General features: G+C 35.9%; 1 long non-coding RNA gene and 1 other non-coding gene across 3 annotated transcripts; one reads left to right on the top strand and one right to left on the bottom strand.

The window, feature by feature from the left end:
- Window positions 1-1,406: 1,406 nt before the first annotated feature.
- On the bottom strand, window positions 1,407-25,398 carry LOC119055209 (uncharacterized). Of its 2 annotated transcripts, none has more exons than XR_005083652.2 (3): window positions 25,317-25,398; window positions 22,414-22,499; window positions 1,407-1,469 (listed from the first exon to the last, which is right to left on the bottom strand). It is a non-coding gene; the product is annotated as an uncharacterized LOC119055209 (long non-coding RNA). The 2 variants fall into 2 exon arrangements; XR_008392538.1 differs by lacking the exon at window positions 1,407-1,469 and adding an exon at window positions 21,580-21,680.
- LOC119055222 (U5 spliceosomal RNA) lies at window positions 8,742-8,854 on the top strand. The gene has a single exon (XR_005083655.2). It is a non-coding gene; the product is annotated as a U5 spliceosomal RNA (small nuclear RNA).

Genomic DNA, 25,398 nt, shown 5'->3' on the forward strand with positions numbered 1-25,398 from the left:
TTTCCTTCATTCTCCTCCTACATTTTTGGCCACAGCTGCTCAGTCTTTTTTATTGATTCTATGCTCTTTATTATCAATAGTGGTGTGTCCAAGGGCTCAGTGCTTAATGCTCAGTTGGCTCCTCTTGTCTTCAACCTCCTCCCCCTTGGTAGCTTCATTTGAGCTCATGGTTTTGAATGTCATTTATGCATCAATGGATCCCAATGTCCAGCTTGAGCTTGAATAGCTAAACTTAGAAATACTCAGCTATCCACTGAGTATGCAATGTTGCCCACTGGATATTATCTTAGTCCATTTGGACTGCTATAACAAAATCAACATAAACTGAACAGCTTATAAACAACAAACATTTACTTCTCACAGTTCTGGAAGCTGGGAAGTCCAAGATCATGTTAGTGGCAGATCTGATGTCTGGTGAGGGCCTGCTTCCTCATTGACAACCACTTTTTCACTGTAACTTCACTTGGCAAAGTGAGGCAAGAAAGCCCTCTGAGGTCTCTTTCATAAAAGCATTAATCCCATTCATGAGGGCAAAGCCCTCATGATCTACTCACCACTCAAAGACTCCATTCTCCTGATACCATCACACTGGGAGTTAGAATTTTAACATATGAATTTTGGAGGGACACAAACATTCAGTTCATAACATAAGTCTAATAGGCAAAATAATTGTTAAGAAATGTATTACTCAAATGTTAAAATTTTTCTAAGCCAATCCCTCCTTTTAGAAGTGAAGAACCATACATCTGATACTAATACAACATAATACTGAATGTAAACTGTAAATGAAAAAAATTTAAAAATTAAAAGAGATCCAAACCAATTGAGCATCATTCTACAAAGCTAAGGGTCACCAGTTCGATTCCTAATCAGGGCACATGCCTGGGTTGCAAGTTTGGTCTCTGGTCAAGAAGCTCACAGGTGTGCAAGAGGCAACCAAACAATGTTTCTCTCACACATTAATGTTTATCCCCCTCTTTTTATCCCTCCCTTCTTCTCTCTAAAAATAAAAACTTTAAAAAAGTTTTTTAAAGAAAAGAATATTACACGTTAGTAGCACCAAAAAAAAATTAGGAAAGAAAAACAAAGATAACAACAGAAGTGAAGAACCCAAGGCTCTCATAATAAATGAAGTTCCCAAAGGTTGGAAAGAGAATTCTTCTCACCTGATGCTTTTCTAGCCACCTCTCTACCTCTGATAAAACAATAATATTCCATGTCTTCATAATGGCAAAAATAAAGGAAAGAGGAGTATAACAAATAGTAAATTAAAATAATAAGATAAAATACCATAAAACATTAACAAACTTAAATATGTTCCTATTAAAGTTTAAATAGAAAACAACTGAAGTAAGTAAAAAACATGCCACAAAACCCTAGTAAACTATAAACTTTACTTACCATTTGTGGACTTTGCAGGTAATTCTGACATGAATTCAACTCCATTTGCAAGACATCCCAGCCACAGCCTAAATACCAGAAAGAGATGTTGTCAAAAATAGGTTGTTTGTGTATCTGGAGCTGTTCAACTGGTAAGAGATGCAGCATACCTAAGAGTGGTTTTTCATAAGTAGTGTTGCCAAATGATCACCTCACTTACTAAGATATTTTTATTTCCCAGCAATATGACCAAATAAGTTTCATATCAAGAAGTACATTCCCTCTTTCAAATACAAATGAATTTGAAAGCCGATGTGGAAAAAAGTAAAGTTCAGGTAATATGCCTCAGCAAAGGTCACCTAGAGTGTTACTGCACATAACTCAGATCATTTTCTTAAGGTGTGAATCCCCATTTCCATACAAATTATAATAATGTAGAATAGGCAGACATAGATAGGCATATACACTTATTCATACCAAATATAACTGTAACTCAACAAATCGAATCACAACTTTAAATTCAACATACTTAACTATTATTTTTGTCCTTATGTTCACCTGTATTTTAAAAAATGCAATAATTGGTCCAGATCACTTTTGTAAAGATTTTATCTATTTACTTTTAGAGAGAGAGGAAGGGAAGGAGAAAAAGGGAGAGATATATTGGTGCCCAAGATAAACACCGATCAGTTGCTTCTCACACACATCACAACTGGGGACCAGAACTGCAACCCCAGCATGTATCCTGACCTAGAAGCAAAGCAGCGACCTTTTGCTTTGCAGGAGGATAACACCCATCCAACAAGCCACACTAGTCAGGGCTAAAAATTACAGCAACTTTTACTTTCAGTAACAATGAACCAGATGACTGGGGCCTAGACTCCCATTGAAGAAAACTAAAGCTATTGCAATGATGAGGAACAACTGAGTATCAAGTCTCAAAGTGGATTGGAGATTGTACATAGGGCTTTTTTTTCTGGGAGGTGCTGTTTAAACACTGAGAGGATGAAGATTATGTCTAATGGTTCCAAGGTACAAAAAAAAAGATGGGACCTACCAATAGTAAGTCAATTCATTTTTTAATAAAAACTAAAGTGATCAAAAAAAATAACCAGCTCTCATGTGGATTTACAGCCAAGTTTCAAGTTTTCTGAATGGTTCAGATGACAGAAGAAAATGAAATAATTCTCTAGAGCCAAAAGATATCTTAACTCTTCAAACAAACAAGACACAACCAAAGATAACCACTTGTGCAAAAAAAAAAAAAAAACCATGAGCAAGAAAAAGCAGAAACGAGATACACACACACACACACACACACACACACACACAAAAGACTCCAGCCCTGGCTGGTGTGGCTCAGTGGACTGAGTGCCAGCTTGCAAACCAAAGGGTTGCTGGTTCTATTCCCGGTCAGGGCACATGCCTGGGTTGCAGGCCAGTTCCCAGCGGGGAACACGAGAGGCAACCATACATTGATATTTCTCTCCCTCTCTCCTTCCCTTCCCCTCTAAAGATAAATGAATAAAATATTTTCTAAAAAAAGGACTCTAAATATTAGAATTGTCAGAATTGGACTGTGAAAAAACTATACTTAATATATTCAAGGAGTTAAAAGTCAGTGGGGAACTTGAAACATTTTTATATAGATTTGAAAATGAAGGAAATAGCCAATTCTAAACCACAAAATGCATTTTTTTAAAATTAGAAACTCAATAGATAAAGAATTAGTGAATTGCAAGGTAAGTCATGGGTAAAGGTGTTCAGAATGAATTACAGAGATGCATAAAGAAGGGCAAAAGTACAGGGATAAGAGGTATGGTACTTAAGTCTCAAAGATAAGCCACAATAAACCATATTTCTTAGTATTCATGAACTTGTATAGTCCCCTCCCACATTAAATCTAGGTTAGCTCTAACTAAAGATTTGCTTAACTTTAACTATTAAAGGAATAGAGCAAAAGTGATACTATGCCAGTTCTGGGCTTATGTCTTATGAAAGCCTGGTAGCTCCTACTTTTTCAGAAACCTTTTTGGAAGCCCCAGGCCATCATGTAAGAAACCCAGCTGCCCTGCTGGAGGGACCACATGGAGAGAATATGACAGATGAATGAAATATAGAATCCTTGGGACTGAGATGTCCTGGCATCCCTGTAGAAGACCAGTTTTCCAGCTGTCTCCTTCAAGTGTACTAGATAGTAAGTGAATGCATCTTCAATGTTTAAGCCCCAGATGCCTTCAAACTGCAGCTTCATGACAGATCTCAAGCAAGACTAGCAGAAGAATCATCCCAACTATGCCCTGGTCTACCCACAGAATATTAATAATGAAATGGTAGCTATTTTGAGCCATTAGTTCTTGGAATGGTTTGTGTGCAGTAATAAAGAACTAAAACAGAGGGATATGTAAAGAATACACACTAAGAATATTTAACGCATATTTTACTGGAGATAGAAGAGTGAGAAATGGGCTAAAAGTATAGAAATACGATTGTTGAGTTTTCCAAAACTCACTAAAGACAATTCTCAGAATCAAGAAATCCTAAAAACCCTAAAAGGGATAAATTAAAAGAAACTTATGCTTAAACACATTATAGTAAAAATATGAAAATTAAAGATGCAGATAAAATTTTAAAAGTAACAAAAAAGACAAATTACATTCAAAAGAGCAACAATTAAACTGACAGTTGTCTTGCCCCCAAACTCCGAAGAAATTACTAAAGTCAAAAGGAAATGAACTATCTTCAAAGTACTAAAAGAAACTACATGACCTGGCTGGTGTAGCTCAGTGGATTGAGCGCGAGCCTGTGAACCAGACATTCGCAGTTCGATTCCCAGTCAGGGCACATGCCTGGGTTGCAGGCCGGTTCCCTGCAGGCCAGTTCCCTGTAGGCCAGTTCCCTGCAGGGGATGCACAAAAGGCAACCATACACATTGATGTTTCTCTCCCTCTCTCCTTCCCTTCCCCTCTAAAGATAAATAAATAAAATCTTAAAAAAAAGAAACTATATGAATAGAGTAGCTCTAACCTAGAATTTTAGAACTAGTGAAAAGACACTTTCAAATACATCCCACTTATTTTTCTTTTTTAAACAGATTTTATTTATTTATTTATTTATTTTCAGAAAGAGGGGAAGGAAGGGAAAAGGAAAGGGAGAGAAACATCAATGTGTGGTTGTCTCGTGCACACCCCCTACTGGGGACCTGGATGGCAACCCAGGCATGTGCCCTAACTGGGAATCGAACCTGGGACCCTTTGCTTCATAGTCTGGTGCTCAATGCATTGAGCCACACCAGCCATGGTAGAAAGACACTTTCAAAATAACAAAAAATGAAAAAAAGTTACCTACAGAAGAACTACATTAAAAGAAATAAAAATGACCAGCAAAACTAAATGCATTGCAATATATTTAAAATTTAAATAAGATATCTAAATAACCCAAGGATGAAACCAATACCAATTAAAAGATATTTAAACTGAATAACGAATTTACTACAAACTAAACTTGTAAGAAGCCAAATCTACTTAGAAAAAATAGATATTAGAAAATAAGAACAAAAGTATGTATCTCAAGATATCAGAAACAAAAGCCCAAAGAAATCACATGAAATATTAATAAGAACAGAAATGAAATAAAAAAGAATAAAATAGTGAACATCAAAGGCATAAGTTGTCCATTTGATAAGATTAATCAATATGCCAAACTTTTGATGGAGACTGATGAACAAAGAGACAAAACTACAGATAAAGATAATTAAAGAGCATATTTCAATCAACTTTACTCTTAAGTTTAAAATTATGAACAAATTGAAAAAATTCACAAAAATAAAACCTACCAAAACTCACAAGAAACATTAAACTTAAATGGTTATTTAAGAAACTGAATCATAATTAAAAACCTTCACATGGTAAAAAATAAACTGCATGACCAGATGGTTCAACAGCAAGTTCTACCAAAAATTTAAGAAAACAGTAAGACTTAACACAAAGGTTTAAGGATAAATTATACAAACCCTGCCATAGAACATGAGTAAAGGGCACTTTCCATAGCTTGGAGTTTATATTGAAGCAAATACAAAAACACAAGTAGAATTGAAAAGTGTACTGTCAATCCCATTAATGATCATGGAAGCAAAAATCTTAAAATATTAGCACATCAAACCCACATTTAAAAAATATTTTATTCATTTATCTTTAGAGGGGAAAGGAAGGAGAGCAATAGACGGAGAGAAATATCAATGTATGGTTGCCTCTCATGCATTCCCTGCTAGTAAGTGGCCTGCAACGCAAGCATGTGCCCTGACTGGGAATTGAACCGCAATCCTTTGGTTTGCAGGCCCGTGCTCAATCCACTGAGCTACACCAGCGGGGGCCAAACCCACGTTTTAAAAAACACAATACACCATGATGAAACTGAATTCAACTCAAGAATTCACACTTACTTTAAATTTTTGTTAAACTCAAAGTCAATCAGCATATGGGAGAGGGGAACTCAAAAAAGCTGAAATTATCTTCTGGAGGGAGGGACCCTTATAGTACAGGATTCCCGTGCTAGGTAAGTGTTCTAGGAACCCATCTGTATCAGTGCACCTGACGGCATTGTGAAAGGCTGCATTCAGCTTCAGTGAATTTTTTTGAAGACTTTCAATTCATTTGCCCATTTCATGATGGGTGACTTACAAGAGCACCTGCCCACAGCACACTGAATGTTCAGCACTTTTGACCAAAACCTGCATGCCCTCAGGGCCCCACCTATTCACCTAATTTCACCCTGAGCAAATTTTTGTTTTCCTGGATGAAGAAAGTCCTCAAAAGGAAAAGTTTGCCCTTGTAGGAGGTGAAAAAAAGAGGCAGAAGTACTAAAAGGCATCAAAATTGACAAGTTCAAAAACTGATTTGAGCAGTGGATAAAACGTCTTGATAGCTATATTGCATCAAATGGAAAGTACTTTGAAGGTGACTGAAAGTACTTTGAACATGTAAGAATGAGTACACAATTTTTTTAAATAAATTCCAGGTTTTTTGTCCCCCCTCATAACTGACCATATTAATATATTAAAAAAGAAAAATATTTTCATCAATAGATAAAGAGAAAGCCAAATCTATTGATGATGTTTTTAACTTAAGCAAAAAAAAAGGAAATTCCTATTCTAAAAAGACACATACCAAAAATCTGTAAACATAATACTTAATGGTAAAACATCAAAAGCACTCCCTCAGAAAAGAGGATGAGAAAGGATGCCCACCATCATCTCTTCTACGCAACATTTGCACTCGAGCTGTTTGCCATTACAGTAAGTCAAAAAAAAAAAAAGACAGGAAGATTAAAAAGACATTATTTACAGATAAAAAGATTATAGTCATGGAAAACTCAAAGGATTCACTATTACTATACTTTTAAAGGGGGTTTTAGCAAGATCGCCGAATATGACCAAGCTCCACAGTAAATTTTTTTATAAATCAACACTTAGTATAAATAAAATTTGGAAAAATGTCATTTTGATAACATCAAAATATAATAAGTACACAGGAATAAATGTAACAAAATATGTCCAAGATCATTATGCAGGAAATGACATTATTGATATGTTGAGCAAATAAAACCAGATGCAAGAGTATATATGCTACTAATCAATTTACATAAAGCTCAAAAACAGATAAAACTAATGTATGGATGAATATTTAGGTAATAAAATAAAAAGCAAACCAAGAAAGTGATTTTCCCAAAGTCAGGATAGTACTTGGACAGAGAGAGCTTCTGGGGTCCTGCGCCATTCCACTTCTTGGCTTTCATGACGGTTAAATGAGTGCTTGTTTACAGTAATTCTTTTAGCTGCAAATTGCTAATATAGCATTTTTGTATGCATATTGTATTTCATAGATGTGCATACATGCATAAAAGGATTTTTAAATACCCAAAGCAGCAGCTAAAAAGAAGGAACTCATATGGCTAATGAATCTTTAAGACATGAGGATAACTAATTTGGAACAATCACTTTGAAGGAAGTTGAGCAAAATGTCACATTTTAAAACAGAGTGCTAACAGAGTGACAGTCTCCCCAGCAAGATAGCTAAAAGCAAAGAGTTTAGAATCAGAAAACTTTGGTTTCAATCTGTGCTCCACCACTTACTAGCACTGCAGTTTGGGAAAAGATTGTTTGTTTGTTTGCTTGTTTTGTTAAGTGTAGTTTTCTCTACTGCAATATAAGAACTACACTTAACTCATGAGGATTAGAAAAAATATATCTATAGTATCTTTTCATTATAACAGAAAGCCAGTAAATGGAATTGCTTTTGTGATTATCTTTGCTGTAATTGGAAAGTGGATACTTTCCCCTTTTTATTAAGCTTATAGTCTTGAACTGACATATAAAGTTCTGAAGAAAGTCATACTAGCCATTCAGTTAATAAATATTGACCCCAAGAAACTACAGATGACCAAGTTTTACAGAACTCTCAATAAATTACTTAACACAGTCAATAAATGTGATTGTAGTAGGCTACTCCAATAGTTCTTTGCTGCAAAGAATTATAAAAACCTGTTTTACTTGTTACATGACCATAATCTAATTTTATATAAAAATAATAAAGAGCATTTATAGGCTGAGAACATTAAGGGCATATGTTACCTATCAATAATGATCATTAATTCATATTAGCCAAATGTGTTCAAACACAAAGATATTCAAAGTGATAACATAAGCTGCCCATGAGCTCTCTCATTCTCTTAGTTTATATTTTTCATATACATTCATAGCACTCAAGCAACCAAGACCATGGAATATCCACTCAATGTGTGAGAAAATATAATAAAATGGGAAAAAATGTGTCTAAGACAAATAGATCTTGCAAATCCTGTCTCTGCCACCTCCTAATTAGGTATCCTCTTTAAGTATCAGTGTTCTGAATTGTCAAAATGGAATAAAACCAGTCTCACAGGATTGTTTAATGGAAATTTGTCACTGTAGAACCTCTTAATTCAGTTATCACATCCTAACCCCTCTAGATTGGGTGTACTTCATAATAAAGATGTTTCCTTGGTAAGTGTCTCAAACAGGTGGCTAATAAATGAGACAGCTCCTGAGGTATGAGGATTAGAATCCCAGCAACTCAGAGATGGAGGGACCTCTGAGACCACTAGACTCTCTAGACATAACCTGCTGCATCTACCTAAAATTATATTTTTAAAATCGTTTTACAGATCATCAATATGATGTGGTTCGCTGTTAATGATTTTTAAGGGTGTAGCACAGTAATTCCCAACCTAGCTGCACATTACAATCCTCATATGAAATCTCTTTCACACACATACAAATGCCCATGCCCCAACCTTGAATCAACTAAATCAGAAATTTGAGGTGGATACTCTGGTTTCTCTTCAGATCGTATAAATCTTTCACCTTTTACTAAAGATTTCCGTGGAGAGAAATTTGAGGTAGAGCACAGAAGTTTTCGACAAACTTCTCTAGGTGATTCTAATATACACCTAGGGTTGACAACACCACAGGTAAAAGATGATCAAGAAACTAATTGTCAGTATTTCATTATAAGAAAATGGCTCTCATAACTATGTGACCTTTTTTTTTAACCTTACTTAAAATTGAAAAAAGTCAAAACCCAAAAGACCTAGTCTGTGTTTAAAGAATTTTGTAATCAAGAGAGTTACTTGAGATAATGGAATTTAAAAAGATAATTAGCTTCTCTAGAATACTATATCTCACTTGAAGAGCATATTTTAGTATTGTCATACTAACAAAAAAAATGATTATTGCTTTCTCAGGGATTTACACCTTCCCTTGTGATTATATCCAAACTAAACTGTACATTAGAAAGTCACTCAAAATGCAATACTTTATATTATACCACCTCATGGAGAAAAGTATTCTTAATAAAAAGCAGTATCAGAAGCATGACCTTTGCTTCTCTGTAGTCTCCATTTTGTACAACATATATTTATTTCAATGAGTTGCAGGGATTCTTGCTTTTATTTTCCAAATTTTCTAATAGAAAATAAGTTGTTACTATAGTAATATTTACCCATCCTAGTATTATTTCCACCTTGCTTATTCGAGGGCTTTTGCAAATAGCAACCACTGAAGTCTTGGTTACAAGTTGCTCATAGCATTTGGATCCTTGGCAACAATTCCCGAGTGAATATATCTTCAACTATGGGATTACTTGGCTAAATACAATAGTCTGAAATGTCTCTAAACTCCTATTTTTGTTGATCTATCCCAGACCTGTCAGTTCTTACGAGTAGCACATCTCCTTTTATCTTCAACCAGATAGATTAGTTGAAGTAATTAGGAGAATAAACTGGTTCCTAAATTTGCTCATTATCACTATATTTCAAACTTCAAACATTAAGTCCTAGCATATAGAGCTAAACAACTGATTATTTAGTACATGTGTTTTTCTCTCCTGACAATAGTTGCAAACAAATGTTATCATTTTTATCTGGATTTTAAGAAAATTCTAGTCTTTAGATAAGAATTTAGTAGTTACTATGGTAGCTAATTGAATCAATGGAATATTGGTGAACTCCTGTGTTCTGTCATCTTTTATCTAGAAATAATTTAAGTGGAAAATGAAACAATAGATATGATTCTTTGCATAAAGACTCTCCTGCTTGTTGGCTAGTAAATGAGTGACACATTAACATCTACCAGAGGAAAATTTATCACTTACAGGTCCAGATGCAGAAAAAGCTTATAAGGGTACAATCACAACCTCTACTCTTAATCTCTTTCAGTATCAAGGCTTACAAAAAAATAAGAATTAGTTATACACATGCATGTACACACAAAGAAGATGTAGATATATACATAAATATATATCTATCTATATTATTTGATATACACATAACCATATAAAAACAAAGGATGAAGAATACTGAATTAACTAAAATGCAAATTAAGATTAAAAATTTTGAAGATTTTATTTATTTATTTGTTTATTTATTTATATTTTAGAGAGAGGAAATGAGAGGCACAAAGAGAGGGAGAGAAACATCAATGTGTGGTTGCCTTTCACATGCCCCCTAGTGGGGATCTGGCCTGCAACCCAGGCGTGTGCTCTGACTAAGGATCAAACCAGTCACCTTTCAGTTTGAAGGCTAGCAGCACTCAATCCACTGAGTCACACCAGCCAGGGCAAGATTAAATTTTTTAAAACCCCTAATGAGTAATGTATGATTTTTTAAATGTTTACCCTAACCCAACTTACAGTAAAAGGAAAAGAGGTTGAGAATAAAAAGTGGGATTTTTTTCTGAACTGTATCCACCAAGCATGCTGTCCCAGTCTAATGATTCACCTCGCATAGGCATATGGTGGGTTTCTTAACTCTAAGGGGGTTTAGAATGAGTCACCCTTTCCTCAATGACTAAGCTGTTTAAGAGTTTGTCAGTAAAGGTCTCACAGCCCACCGCAAAGAAGCACCCCAGGGAAGGAAGAGACTAAGGTTGGGGGATTCCAAGAGAAAATGTTTTTTGAGATGCAGAGGGAAGTCACATATATCCATGAAATGTATAAAAACATACACGGTTCATTTAAAAACCACTGCATTTGTGTAGTAAATCAGCATCTGGTGACAGCATTATCTTCAGGACTTTTGAAAAGAACTGATTGAAAGACTAAAAATAGTTCCAAAGACTGGCAAAGTTGCCCTGGCTGGTGTAGCTCAGTGGATTGAGTGTGGGCGGGGAACCAAAGGGTTGCTGGTTCGATTCCCAGTCAGGACACATGCCTGGGTTGCAGGCCAGGTCCCCAGTGGGGGCCACATAAAAGGCAACCATGCATGGATGTTTCTCTCCATCTCTTCCTCCCTCCCTTCCCCTCTCTCTAAAAGTAAATAAATTTTAAAAAATTTTTTAAAACTGGCAAACTTAACCTGTTGTCAGGGCCCTAATACAAACATATAATTTGAAAGAAAAGAATAAATAAAAACTTAGCAAATGTTAGATCAACTACATTTTTCTATTTAAAGAAAAAAATCAAAATAAAAGGCATGCAAATTGGGAAAGAGGAAGTAAAACTGTCATTATTTACAGATAACATGATATTCTACATGGAAAACTCTATTGGCGTCAACAAAAAACTACTTGAGCTAATAAGTAAATTTGGCAAAGCAGCGGGACACAAGGTCAATATTCAGAAGTCAATGCCATTTTGGTACATCGACAATGAACTATCAGAAAGAGAAACTTGGGAAAAAATCCCAATTACTATAGCAACAACAACAAAAATAAAGTACCTAGGAATAAACTTAACCTACGAGGTAAAAAAAAAAAAAAAAAAAAAAAAAATCCTGTACTCACAAAACTACAGAACACCGGAAGAGATTAAGATACAAACAAATAGAAGCATACCCTGTTCAAAGATTGGAAGAATTAACATTAAAATGTCCATACTACCCAAAGCAATCTATAGATTCAATATAATGCCTATTAAAATGCCAATGGCATATTTCACAGACCTAGAACAAATATTTCAAAAATTTATATGGAACAAGCCCTGGCTGGTGTAACTCAGTGGATTGAGCACACGGGCCTGCGAACCAGACAATTGCAGTTCGATTCCCAGTCAGGGAACATACCCAGGTTGCAGGCCGGTTCCCTGCAGGCCAGTTCCCAGCAGGGGACGCACGAAAGGCAACCATACATTGATGTTTCTCTCCCTCTCTCCTTCCCTTCCCCTCTGAAGATAAATAAATAAAATATATATTTTAAAAACACATAAAAAATTTATATGGAACAAAAAATGACCCCAAATAGCCACAACAATCTTGAGAAAGAAGAACAAAGTAGGAGGGATCACAATACCTGAAATCAAACTGCACAAGTCCAATGTAATCAAAACAGCCTTATATTAGCATAAAAATAGACACACAGATCAATGGACAGTTCAGAAATAAACCCATGTCTCTACAGTCAATTAATATTCAACAAAGGGGGGGCACAAGCATACAATGGAGTAAAAATAGCCTCTTCAATAAATGGTGTTGGGGGAACTGGATTGGTACATGAAAAAAAATGAAAGTAGTCCATTAACTTACACCATACACCAGAATAAACTCAAAATAGATAAGACTTAAATATAAGTTTTGACACCATAAATGTTTTCCTAGAGGAAAACATTGGTAGTAAAGATTCAGATATCTTATGTACTAATATTTTTGATGATATCTCCTAGGGCAAGAGAAAGAAAAAAATAAACAAATGGGACTACATCAAATTTAAAAGCTTCTGCATTGCTAAAGAAACCATCATGAAAATGAAATGGGAACAGACTGTGTGAGAAAACAAATTTGCCAATGATTACCTGGGACAAGGGTTTAACCTCCAAAATATATAAACAACTCAGATGACCCCACTCCAGGAAGAAAAGCAATCCAATTAAAAAATGGGCAATGGACCTGAAGAGAAACCTCTCTAAGAACATACTGATGGCCCATAGACATATGAAAGGATGGTCAACATCACTAGCCACTAGAGAGATACAAATTAAAACCACAATGAAGTACCACCTCATACCTGTCAGAATGGCCATCATTAATAAATCAACAAACAAGTGTTGGAGAGGTTGTGGAGGACAGGGAACCCTAGTGCACTGTTGGAAGGATTGCAGACTGGTGCAGCCACTGGGGAAAACGGTATGGAATTTCCTCAGAAAACTAAAAGTGGAACTGCCTTTTGACCCAGCCATTCCACTGCTGGGAATCCTAAAACACTAATTCAAAAGAACTTAATGAAGATATCTCACATATAAAAGGAGTCTAGTGAACAAAATTAACTAATGAGCAAAACAGAACCAGACACATGCAGATGGGGAACAGACTGACAGCTGCCAGAGGAAAGGGGATAGGGGATGAAAGTAGGGGAAGAGAGTAATTCTTTGGAATATGTATAAATGACCTATGGACATGGATAGTGGGATAGGTGGCATGGACTGAGAGTGAGGGATGTGGTGGGACAGAGGAAGGCAAAGAGGGAAAAATCGAGACAACTACAACAGAATAAACAAGAAAAAATTGTAAAAAATTTAAAAAGAAAAATATCAAGATTCTTTAGACAGCTTTCTCTACAATTCACATATATAAAATGCTATCCTTCGCCCTGGCTGGTGTAGCTCAGTGGATTGAGGGCAGGCCTGAGAACTAAGGGATCACAGTTTGATTCCCAGTCAGGGCACATGCCTGGGTTGCAGGCCAGTTCCCAGCAGGGGACATGCAAGAGGCAACTATACATTGATATTTCTCTCCTTCTCTCCTTCCCTTCCCCTCTAAAGATAAGTGAATAGAATCTTTTAAAAAAGGTATCCTTCATTATTGTTTGTCACCAGCGGGTTAACAAACTTTTTCCATAACGGGCAGATAAATAGTTTAAGACTTTTGAAGCCACTGTATCATGAAGTTAGCCATAGACAATAGGTAAATGAATGGGCATGGCTGTGTTCTAACAAAAGTTTATTTACAAACACAGGCACAGATTTGGCTCCAACCAGACAAATATCTTACATTGGTTGAGCATCTGAGAATTTGTGAAAATATTTTTAAATACTGTTCATTCAGGGTCCAGAACCTCCCTGATACACAATCTGCAATAAGGAAACTCAGGAACGAGATTTCTATCAAAGAAAAGTACAAGTAGCACAAAAAATTCTTTGGTTCAAGAATTACCATTTTGTTCCAAAGACTTTAACTGTTACATGTTAGATTACTTGTAATACTTATAGTTTGATCTGTAATTTTAAGACTTCTGAAACTGTCAGGGACCAACATCTTAAAATCAAAATTAAACCTCCTAGGTAAAATTACTTCATTTTTCTTAAAAGTTGGAAAAGAAAAAAAAACAATTATAAATGATTATAATTATGTCCTTTTTAAATACTGTACACTAAAATATTTTTAAAGTTTTATCTTTACATAAATATTATTGATGTCTTCATCATGGTTGAATTGAAAGGGAAAGAATTTTGAAAAACTTTTAGAAGGAGTGGGGAGGGAAGGAGAAAGACAGGGAGAGAAACATCAATGTGTGAGAGAAGCACAGATCATTGCTTCTTGTACTGCCCTGGGGATCAATCCTACAAGGTAGGCATAAGCCCTGACTGGGAATTGAACCAGTGACTTTTCACTTTGCAGGATGATGCCCAACCAAATGAGTCACATCAGCCAGGGAAAAAGGCAAATAATTTCTAAAGAAAATTTTGATTTTTTGAAACAGTGTTTCTAAGAAGCATCTATCAGTACTATTCAGGTTTCAATGTACATACAAATGTCCTGGGGCTATGTCTGAGGGAGAGATGCTGCATTTCTATCAAGCTTCCAGGTGACAGAGTATTTGATGGCCCTTGGATCACCCTTTATGTAACAAAGAATATATAATCACGTGGGAAATGTTGATTTCCACCCTATTGAACCCCTCGGAACTTGGGATCAAGAATTTTAAAGTGGCTTACTGGTGATTATGCACTTTTTTATGGAATTTAAGGACAATAATCTAGAAAGTAAGCCTATCTTTTCTTTAATGACTAGAAAATCAACAGTGTTGTATATATTTCAGTTAAAACCAAAGAAGTCAACTTCTGTCCAGACAGGGACAGTAAAATAGCCTATTCGGTATCATGGCAAAATTATATCTTTAACAGGACCCAGTGTTTGCTGGAAGCCTTTAACAAGTCAAGCAAAGTGCAGCATGCTTTCGATACATCATTTTTCCCCTTTTAGTATCAAAGAGGAGACAACTGAATAGAGTCTGTGCTCAAGGTCAGAATATGAATTAAAACCCACCTACCTATCTAGATCTGCTAGTCTTACTTATTTCTATTTTTATGTTCTACCTCTAGTCACCTTTTCTCCTCTAGGTGGTAGATGGAATCACTATTCCCAACTATTTCTCCCTCTTCATGATAGAATTACTCATCCTGTCAATCATCATTGGGAGATAAGTATATGCTTCCACTTAGTTGACTTTTGGTTTGGCCCTGTGACACACTTTAATGAAAATCTAAGCCGATATGACGCCAACCACCTCCAAGCAGAGGTTTTAACTGTTGTGTGGTTTGGACTGTGCTCCTTCTTTCTGCCAAGAGAACAAACAGCATGTCCCAGATAGGAACTGTTCTTTCAGCATTACTTTTAATAATAAAAAAATAGGAAACAACCTATTATGTACTAAAGATAATAATTAGAAAGAACACGTTGTGTTTTCATATCATGTAAAAATTTTTAAATATGACTGATTACAGCTCTGGGAAATTACAACATACATATACAAAAAAAGAGACTACAAAGTATGCAAAAATATAATCAAGATTTTGCTGGGCTTATGATTGGTTGTTGTCTTCTGTTTTGTAAATGTCACGATGCCATGTTGCTTCAACAAAATACAAATTACAAATTAATCTTCAACTTTCAAATTTCAAGGCAAGACTTTAAAATATAACATTTGACAGTATAAACCATAAGCATGCCTTGCAAATGTGAAAATGTCACACTTCAGAATTTTTTTATGTGCAAAAAAACCCTCAGGATCACCCAGGTGATCTTGTATAAATTAAACATTGTGCCTATTCCTTCATCCATAAAAGGAGTTAATAATATCTACTTCTTGGGTTGTTTAGTACGTTAAAAATGGTAATATATGTAAAGCACCTGACTCATAGGCATTCAATAAAAGTACCTTTCTTTCACTATAGCTAATATCACAAAAAACTAATATAGTCATTTGTTATAGGAGTAATTAATTTATCAATAAATCATTAACCAAAGATCATATTCAAGGTAAGTTAAGACTCTGAGCAATCCACAAACTTAGCTGTAAGGATATCTTACAACACATACCACTTTTAAGGGCCCCTGTGATTACATTGGGCCCACACAGATAATCCAGGATAATTTCTATTTTGAAGTCAGCCAAGTTGCAACCCTAATTCCATCTGCAATCTTAATTCCCCTTTGTTGTTTAACATGTTCACAGGTTCCAAGGATTAGGACATAGACATCTTTCTGGGACCATAATTCTACCTAGCACACAATGGTACTTTGTGGTACTCAGCATGGTGACTTAAGAGTATAAGGGAACAGCTCCCCTCCAGGCTGGTGAACACACACAGGAAGAGCAGGTAGGTGACTACAGGTTGTTGCTTAATTCCACAACAGAAGGGCATCATTAGAAAATTAGAAAAGGAAGAAATAAGTAGCCTAGGTTATAAGAAGTGATCACAGTGACCAAAGAAGAAAAACAATGCCCAAAAGTTGGGCAGTAAGCTCTCCCTAAGAGAGACCAAAAACCAAGCTGTGACAAATGAGGAGGGGGCAGAGCAAAGGACAAGAGGCAGGGGAAGGAGAGCAAGAGACATAAATTTTCTGAGTTACCACCAAGCACCAGTCACTGTGCTTATACAATACAGCTAAGAAATACATGGAAAAATTATAGAGAAACAGAAAGTAGAATGGTGGCTGCCAAGGATTCAGAGCAGGGGTTATGAGGAGTTCTTGTTTAATGGGGACATAGTTCAGTTCTGTGAAATGAAAAGAATTCTGGAGAGGGATGATGGTGATGATTGCACAACCATGTGAATGTTTAATACTACTGGACTGTACATGTAAGAATAGTTAATATGGAATAATTTGCATTATGTGTATTTTACCACAATAAAAAACATTGAAGAAAAAGCCCTAACTGGTGTGGCTCAGTGGATGAAGCAGCAGCCTACAAACCAAAGGGTCAGCAGTTCAATTCCCAGTCAGGGCACATGCTTGGGTTGCTGACCAAGTCAGGTCCCAAGTAGGGGGCATGTGAGAGGCAACCACATATTGATATTTCTCTCCCTCTTTCTCCCTCCAGTCACCTGTCTAAAATAAATAATATTTTTTTAAAAGAAGAGAAAATACAAAAGACATCATTAAGCCATCATAATGAGTCTTGGGCCCTTTTAGTGCCTCCTATTCTTTTGCTTACTTCAGTTTATCTGTTTCTCTTAAGAAATGGGCTCTAATGAGGTAAAATTTATATCTGCTTTATTTCTAACGGCTCTACTGAAATACACAGATGTACACTAAAACCAAGTTCTGGGGAAAAAACCTATTTCTGGAAAATTAGGGTTACTCCATGTATGTTTTACTAAGTGTATTTACTAGTATACACTTCAATTTCGATGTGTATTTCAACTAAACTCTTACATGTATGTTTTAACCATACTTCCTTCTCTAATAGAAAGTAAGTCAGAAACATTTAAATTCATTTTTCCACTCTGAATAGTTTGTAACATCTTGAAAAGCACACAAACAAACATTAAGAGCATGTAAATTACTGTTTCTCATTAGGAGAAAATCTCCAGTTTTCACACATGATGAGGGAGAACACAGATGATGAGTTCCAATCAATCAGATCTTTTTTCATTTCCTGAAGCTTTCCCCCCAAAGGCCTTTTAAATCAGATACTAGAGGCAATCAGTGGCAAATACTAAAGGATGCTCCCTAATGAGAAGGTCTCCAATACTACAGCTGCTTCCCTAATGAAGAAGAAAGCGAGGTTTCTTCTTCTTCAATACTGAAGAGCAACCAATGGTACTTCACTAAGGCCCCCCCAAAAAACCACAAACAAACAAACCTGGGGTGTCTTAAATATGCTTTGGTTAAAAAGTAATGAGGGAGGATTAGAAAGAAAGAACAAAGAAGGATGCTAGGAACCATGGGGCCATCCTAGTTGGGCTCATCTTAGATGCAGTTAGGCAAGGTCAAAACTATCCTCCCTGGGGGTGACCTCAGTAGAATCACCCCTCTGTACCAAGTCTGGTTTAATATAATATTCTTGCTCATAGGTAAGTACAACAGACTACTTATAAAAATGGCTACAATTATTCTCCTCTCTCTGTCTATGGTCCTTGCAACAGCTATAGCTCCTCCTTTCAAGAGATGAATCTATTTCCCCACCTCTTAAATCAGGGGTGGCTCTGTGATTAGCTTTAACTAACAGGATTTAGAGGAAGTAAACTTGTGCCAGTTTCAAGCCTAAGCCTCAAGATCTTACATGCCTCCACTCTGTGTTAAAACCCTGCCAGTCATGGTGTGAACAAGCCTGGTTAAAGGCTAGAAACCATGTGGAGAGGAAATGAGTCCATCCTAGAAGAGCCACCCCCCAACCCTCCCAGGAGAAAACAAGCTCCCATCCAAAGAATTGTGCAGTTGAGTCCTGCCTAAATTGGCAACCCACAGAATCAAGAGCTAACAAAATGCTTGTTGTTTTAAACCACTACCCACACTAATATTGTGGTGGCTTGTTAAGCAGCAAAAAAGCTAACTGATATAGTAAGGAATAGATTCTTCATGAATTACCCATTCAGTGAACATATATTAAACATCTTCTGTATTTGAAGTAGTTCTCTCAGTAGTTACTAGGAGTACAAATATTAATACATGATAGTACCTGCAATTATGGAGTCACCTCATCAAACTACATAAAAGAAGTATGAATTAAAAGGTTTGAACAATAGAGAGGCTCACTCAAATTTGAGTTAATTTTTAAAGAAAAATATTAAGGCACCAGAGAACAAGAATGGACAATTTGTCCAAAAGAACAGATACAAGAAAGCACAGATGCAGGAAAGCACAGGTGCAGGAAAGAAAAGAATGTTCTAAAAGTGGAAAATAGTTTAGGACAGATGGAGAATGGGGAAAATGGCAGATGACAGAACAGGAAAAGCAACTTGAAGGCAAATAATAAAGGGTGTCACAGTATAAATCATGCTAAGAGATCTGAATGCTTCTTATAGGCTGTGGAGAGCTACAAATCATTTTTAAACAGGAAATGACATGATTACATCTATGTTTTAGGGCAAAACTGATAAGTGGGGAATTAGAAGGAGTTTAAGAATTAGGGGAGCCTGGCTGGTATGGCTTAGTGGATTGAGTGCTGGCCTGTGAACCAAAAGGTCACTGCTTCAATTCCCAGTCAAGGTACATGCCTGGGTTACGGGCCATGCCCTCAGTTGGGAATGTGTGAGAGGCAACCACACATTGATGTTTCTCTCCCTTTCTCCTCTGTCTAAAAATGAATAAAATCTTTTTTAAAAAGAATGAAGGGAATCATTCAAGCCATTTTGACTACAAAATGGAAACCCCAGCTACGACATAGCAAATATAAAAAGAAGATGTCTTTGAAAGATGTTTCAGAAATAGGAGAAAAACCCAGCAGCCTGGATAACCAACTAAATATGGACTCTGAGGGTGATAGATTGGGGCTGTGCCAAGATTTCAACTTTGGGATCCTCAATTAATGGCAAATATACATAAGGCAGGAAAGAAGAGCAGATTGTAGAGAAATGAGTGTTTTTCATAAAAGCACCATTCGAATATCTAGTGAAAGATATCTGGGAGGCAGAAAAAGACATAAGTCTGAATGTTATGTTCATGGACAGGTGGTAGGACCAGGACATAAATATCTGAGGAGACTTTAGGACAAGACAGAGGGACAGAAAGATAGCTCAAGAGATAAAAGTGAATGCGAACACAGGGAATTCAGGGAAAAGATGTACATGGAGAAGAGAAAAAGCTAACAAATGGCATAATCCCAAGGGATATTGAAATTTCAGAGGCAAAGGGAAAAAAAGCACCAAATGGCAGCAACCCTGCCTTGGAGATGGAAGAAAGAAGGGGAAGGATCATTCAGCAAGTATGGATTTTGTATTACAAAAAAGCAGATACCCATCCATTTTTCCACCTTCTTTCTTCTAGCCAAGTCATTACCAGGCTCTTCTCTAAGTCCCACTCTTAGAGAAGCCCTCAAGACAGTCAGTGTTGGGAGGAGACAGTAATAGGGGATACTTGAATAAGAGCATCTGTGTCCATGTATCTTATTGAAAAACATGTTTTTTCAAACTCCTCTGGCACCTGTTACAGCAAAGTATATTCCCAACATTCATACTTAGGGATCTAATTTGAAATACACTTATAGTTAATTTACTGCATCTTCCAAACAGATTGCCTGTATATGTTTTCAGTAACTAAAAAGTTTTTAAAGTTTTTTTAAGATTTTATTTATTTATCTTTAGAGGGGAAGGGAAGGAGAGAAGGAGTGAAATATCAATGTATGGTTGCCTCTCGTGAGTCCCTGCTGGGAACTGGCCTGCAACCCAGGCATGTGCCCTGACTGGGAATCAAACCGTGATTGTGTGGTTCGCAGGCCCATGCTCAATCCATTGAGCTACACCAGCCAGGAAAAAAAGTTTTTTTTTTAATACCCTGGCTGGTGTAGCTCAGTGGGTTCAGCACAAGCCTGTGAAGCAAAGGGTCATGGGTTCGATTCCTAATAAGGGCACATGCCTGGGTTGCAGGCCAGGTCCCCAGTGGAGAACACATGAGAGGCAACTACACACTGATTTTTCTCTCCGTTTCTTTCTCCTTCCCTTCCCTTCTCTCTAAAAATAAATAAAACCTTTAAAGTTTTTAAAAATAACCCCAAAGTAGGCAAAGATTTTATAAATCACAAAAAGCAATATCCATAAAAAGAAAATTGATTTCATTACAAATCATCAAAACATACCATGAAGACCATAAAAAGGCAAGTCAAAGTGAGGAAGTATCTGTAATACATATATTTGATCATATATTCATATTTACAAAATAAAAGAACTGACATTTAAAAAAAATAATCCAATTTGAAAATGGGCAAGATTTTAACAGGAATTTGACAAGATATACAAATGCCAGTAAGTTGATGAAATAGCATTTAACAATATTTCTTACAAGGAAACTAAAACTATAGGGACCACCTCACACCCATTAGGATGGCGACCATAAAAACAGAAAATAACAAGTGTTGACAAGGATGTGGGAAAACTGGAACTCTTTTACATTGTTGGGAATATAAAAGCTACACCACACCATGGTGTGGTAGCTTTGGAAAATAGTATGGTGGTTCTACAAAAAGTTAAAATAAAATTACCATATGACCCAGCAATTGCACTTCTGGGTATTGGAAAAAAATTGACAGCAGGGTCCTGAAAAAATATTTGTACACCCATGTTCATGGCAGCAATTATTCACAACAGAAAAAGGTGACAACAATCCAAGTGTTCACCAACTAACAGACAAATGTTTAAACAAAATGTGGTATACACATACAATGGAATATTAAAAAGGGAATTCTGACACATGCTCCAACATGGGTGAATATTAAGGACATTACACTAAGTGAAAAAAGCTGGTTACAAAAGAATAAATAGTCTGTGGTTCTACTCATGAGACACTTAAGCAGTCAAATTCATAGAGACATAAAGTAGAATGGTGATTCCCAGCGCCTGGGGAAAGAAAGAATGGGGATTCATTGTTTAATGGGTACAGTTTCAGTTTTCCAAGAGGTAAAAGGATGGATGGTGGTGACAGTTATACAACAATGTGAATGTATTTAATACCAGTAACTGTAGATTTTAAAAACTGGTTATGATGATAATTCCATTATTTTGTATATATTGCCACAATTACATTTTTTTAATTTAAAAATCCACAAGTAGATCCAATATGCAATCCCCAAAATTAATTAAAAACACTGACAGAACCATGTATTAGTGAAAATGTACAGCAACTGGAATCCTTGCACACTATTTGTGGAATTTAAGCTGGTATAACCAATTTGAAAAACTTTGGCAACATTTACTAAAGCTAAATATAAGCCTACTCTATGACCCTACAATTTGACTCATAGATATATGTTCAAGAGAAATGAGTGGACATGTGTACCAAAAAACTTAAGTAAGAATGTTCATAGCTGCTTCATTCATATTAGCCACACTTGAAACAATTCAAAGATCGAACAGGAGAATGGATAAACAAATTTTGGTATATCCATACAATGGAATTACTATTCAACAACAGACTAGAACAAACTACAAATATACACTACAATATGGATGACTTTCATAGACACTGTTATGTGAAAGACATATACACAGTCCCTTCTATTTACTACTTATATGAAGCTTAAAAGCAGACAAAACTAGGAAATGGCGTTTTTAGAAATCATAATGTGGTTACCTTCAGGTTGAAAGTGGGGTGAAAACTGACCAGAAAGGCAAAAGGAAGAAATCCCCAGGGGTGCTGGAAGTGCTGTGTATCTTGACCTGGGTGGTAATCACATGGGTGTACACACATGTAAAATACATCTTGATTAATGCATTTTATACTTTATTGTATGTATGTTATACCTAAAAATAAAATATCTCTAAAGTACTCAATGTCTCTACAATGAGAATGCTATAATTCAAAAAAGAAACAAAATCTCAAGTGTACTCTTTTCCTTTCTAACTTAGAAGATCAGACCTTATTCCTCTTAGATACATTGGGGGATGATTAACTACTTCCCAGTTTCCTGAGTCAAATAACAACTAAGTCCTACGCAGTGCAAACTTATATATTCCTAAATGTTCATGAGATTTCCTGAAGCCACTTCATATCCACAAGCTTTTTACAGCAACTTTTCAGTCTTTAGCTCAGTCTATATTCCAGAACTCCCAATTTGCTTTTAAACTGGTTGAGTGTGCAATTAGATACTTTCAAGATTCAAGAATGGTATGTGATTTTGTTTTACACCTTCATTGGCACGAGCTAACACAAATCCCTCTTCAGCTATAAAGGTGGAATGTCAAATATCACAAGCTATCGCTACATTTTGGCACTGTGATGAACACGCACCACCCCCCCACCCTGGCACCAAGGAAAGAGAAATTTTCATTGTCTTTAAAAGCCATTTTGATGCTTGACTCTTTTATAGCCAATGTAATAACTTTAACTTCCCTGTGAGAGCACCATGGCCCAACATTCTAAGGAAAACAATCCACAAAATTGAACATTTCCCCTCCTGCCTTCTTCTACCATTTAACAGTATACTACCCAGTTATCAAAAGGGGGCCTTAATATTATCATAGTAACTTTGCATGGTGACATTTATTCTGGTGATCACATCTAAAGAATGTAATTATTAATCACTATGTTGTACACCTGAAACTTATATAATATAGTATAGCAACCATACTTCAATAAAAAAAGAGAAAGGGCCTTAGTATGCAAAAATTTCATTTTAATGATAAAGGCAAATCCTTCTGAATTGTATTGTAATGAAAAACTTATTATTTCCCTTCATTTCAATTACTTTAGCCTTCATATGTTCCTCTATCCAACAAAGCTTTCATTTAGAATGGAAGGACAGATAAAGTGCTTCTCAGATAAGATCAAATTCAAGGAGTTCATCATCACCAAGCCCTTATTATATGAAATGTTAAAGGGACTTACCTAAAAACAAGAAGATAAAAAAGATGAACAGTGAAAGGACAGCAAACTGACAGTTATTAACAACCACACCTAAGACAAAAGCAAATTAAGAGGACAGCTAGATCAGGAGTGAACCATAGAAATGGAGATCACATGGAGGGTTAGCAACAGGGGAGTGGGAGAAGGGGGGAAAAGGTACAGAAAATAAGTAGCATAGACAGTAGATAGAAAATAGATAGGGGGAGGGCAAGAATAGTAGGGGAAATATAGAATCTAAAGAACTTGAGACACATGGTCATAAACTAAAGGGTGGAAATGGTGGGGGAGGAGGAGTACAGGGTGGAGGGGAATGAAGGAGGGAAATAGAACAACTGAAATGGCATAATTAAAAAAATATATTTTAAAAAATAAAATAAAAATATATTTCTAATTTCAAAAAAAAGAGAAAAACTTATTATTTGACCATGATTGTCTTTGACCCCCATACTGAAGCTATCATTAGTTCAGTCAAGTAGATAAGATTATGAAGGTACTTCTTTTTCTCTTTCAATTTAGAAAAAATTGATTTTATTATCAAATTGTAAGGGACAAATTTTATCAGTTCAATGGATCTTTTGAATAACAATCAAATCCCAGTGCTTTAGAGAGCAATGCAATATTTATCTTTGCCTTTTTCTCTTCTACTTCTTTTTGTTTTCTAATGCTATTTATTTGGAATAGCAAAGTTTTGTTAAACGTGGTAGTGATATACTGTAATGAGCTTTGCCTGTGAATTTCACTGACGTCATGAATTGATGTTATGGATTGATGTCTATAAGACAGATTTTGATTGGTACATTTAAGACTGGCAAGAAGTGTTGAAGCTATTCTTACTCACTTGACCAACCTACTTAGAGCAATATAACAGTTTTTAGGTTATTGACTAGACTTATAAATGCGCATGTTGGGCTTAGAAAAGCAACAAGGTAGGAGGAGAAAAGTGACAAGATGGTTAAAAACAGAAGGGCTGGATTAAAAGAATACCTAATATATAGGTATTTCAGTAATCTGATAAGTGAGATTTTAAGTCAACAGTGGGATACAATTTTTGTAAAAAGCATATACTGTCACGTTATCTCAACAGGGTGACTTTGTTAGTTAAACGGTTTCACAAATGAAATTATTCAGAACTGAAAGTTTTATTCAGCAAAAGTTTTTTTAAAGATTTTATTTATTTATCTTTAGAGGGAAGGGAAGGAGAGAGGGAGAGAAGTATCAATGTACAGTTGCCTCTTGTGTGCCCCTTGCTGGGAACTGGCCTGCAACCCAGGCATATGCCCTGACTGGGAATCAAACTGTGATCCTCTGGTTCCCAGGTCCGTGCTCAATTCACTGAGCTACACCAGCCAGGGGTCAGCAAAAGTGTTTTTGAAAACAAGTATCAAGCAACAACTGGTTAAAGACAAAGCCATCTGGTCACAATAGAAAAATGATCCTCTTTTAGAAGAGTAAAACATAATACAACAAGAATATACAGTACTTTTTATTTAAATACATTCTCTGAAATAGAATGCACCCATTTTCTCCTTGGAGAACACCTCAATGTTTCACTTCATAAAGTCTGTATTATAAATTTCAAGATATTGGAATGCAATAATTATAAAGATGGATAGGTAGCTTGTTTTACATACCTGTGGTTTTTCAGATTCTTGTGCTTGCTTACTTGTGTATATGTACTTATTTTTCAGAAACCACTTCTAGAAGATCACATTT

The sequence above is a fragment of the Artibeus jamaicensis genome, unplaced genomic scaffold, assembly GCF_021234435.1.
Source record: "Artibeus jamaicensis isolate MK-2021 breed Jamaican fruit bat unplaced genomic scaffold, CSHL_Jam_final contig_60, whole genome shotgun sequence".
Lineage (NCBI taxonomy): Eukaryota > Metazoa > Chordata > Mammalia > Chiroptera > Phyllostomidae > Artibeus > Artibeus jamaicensis.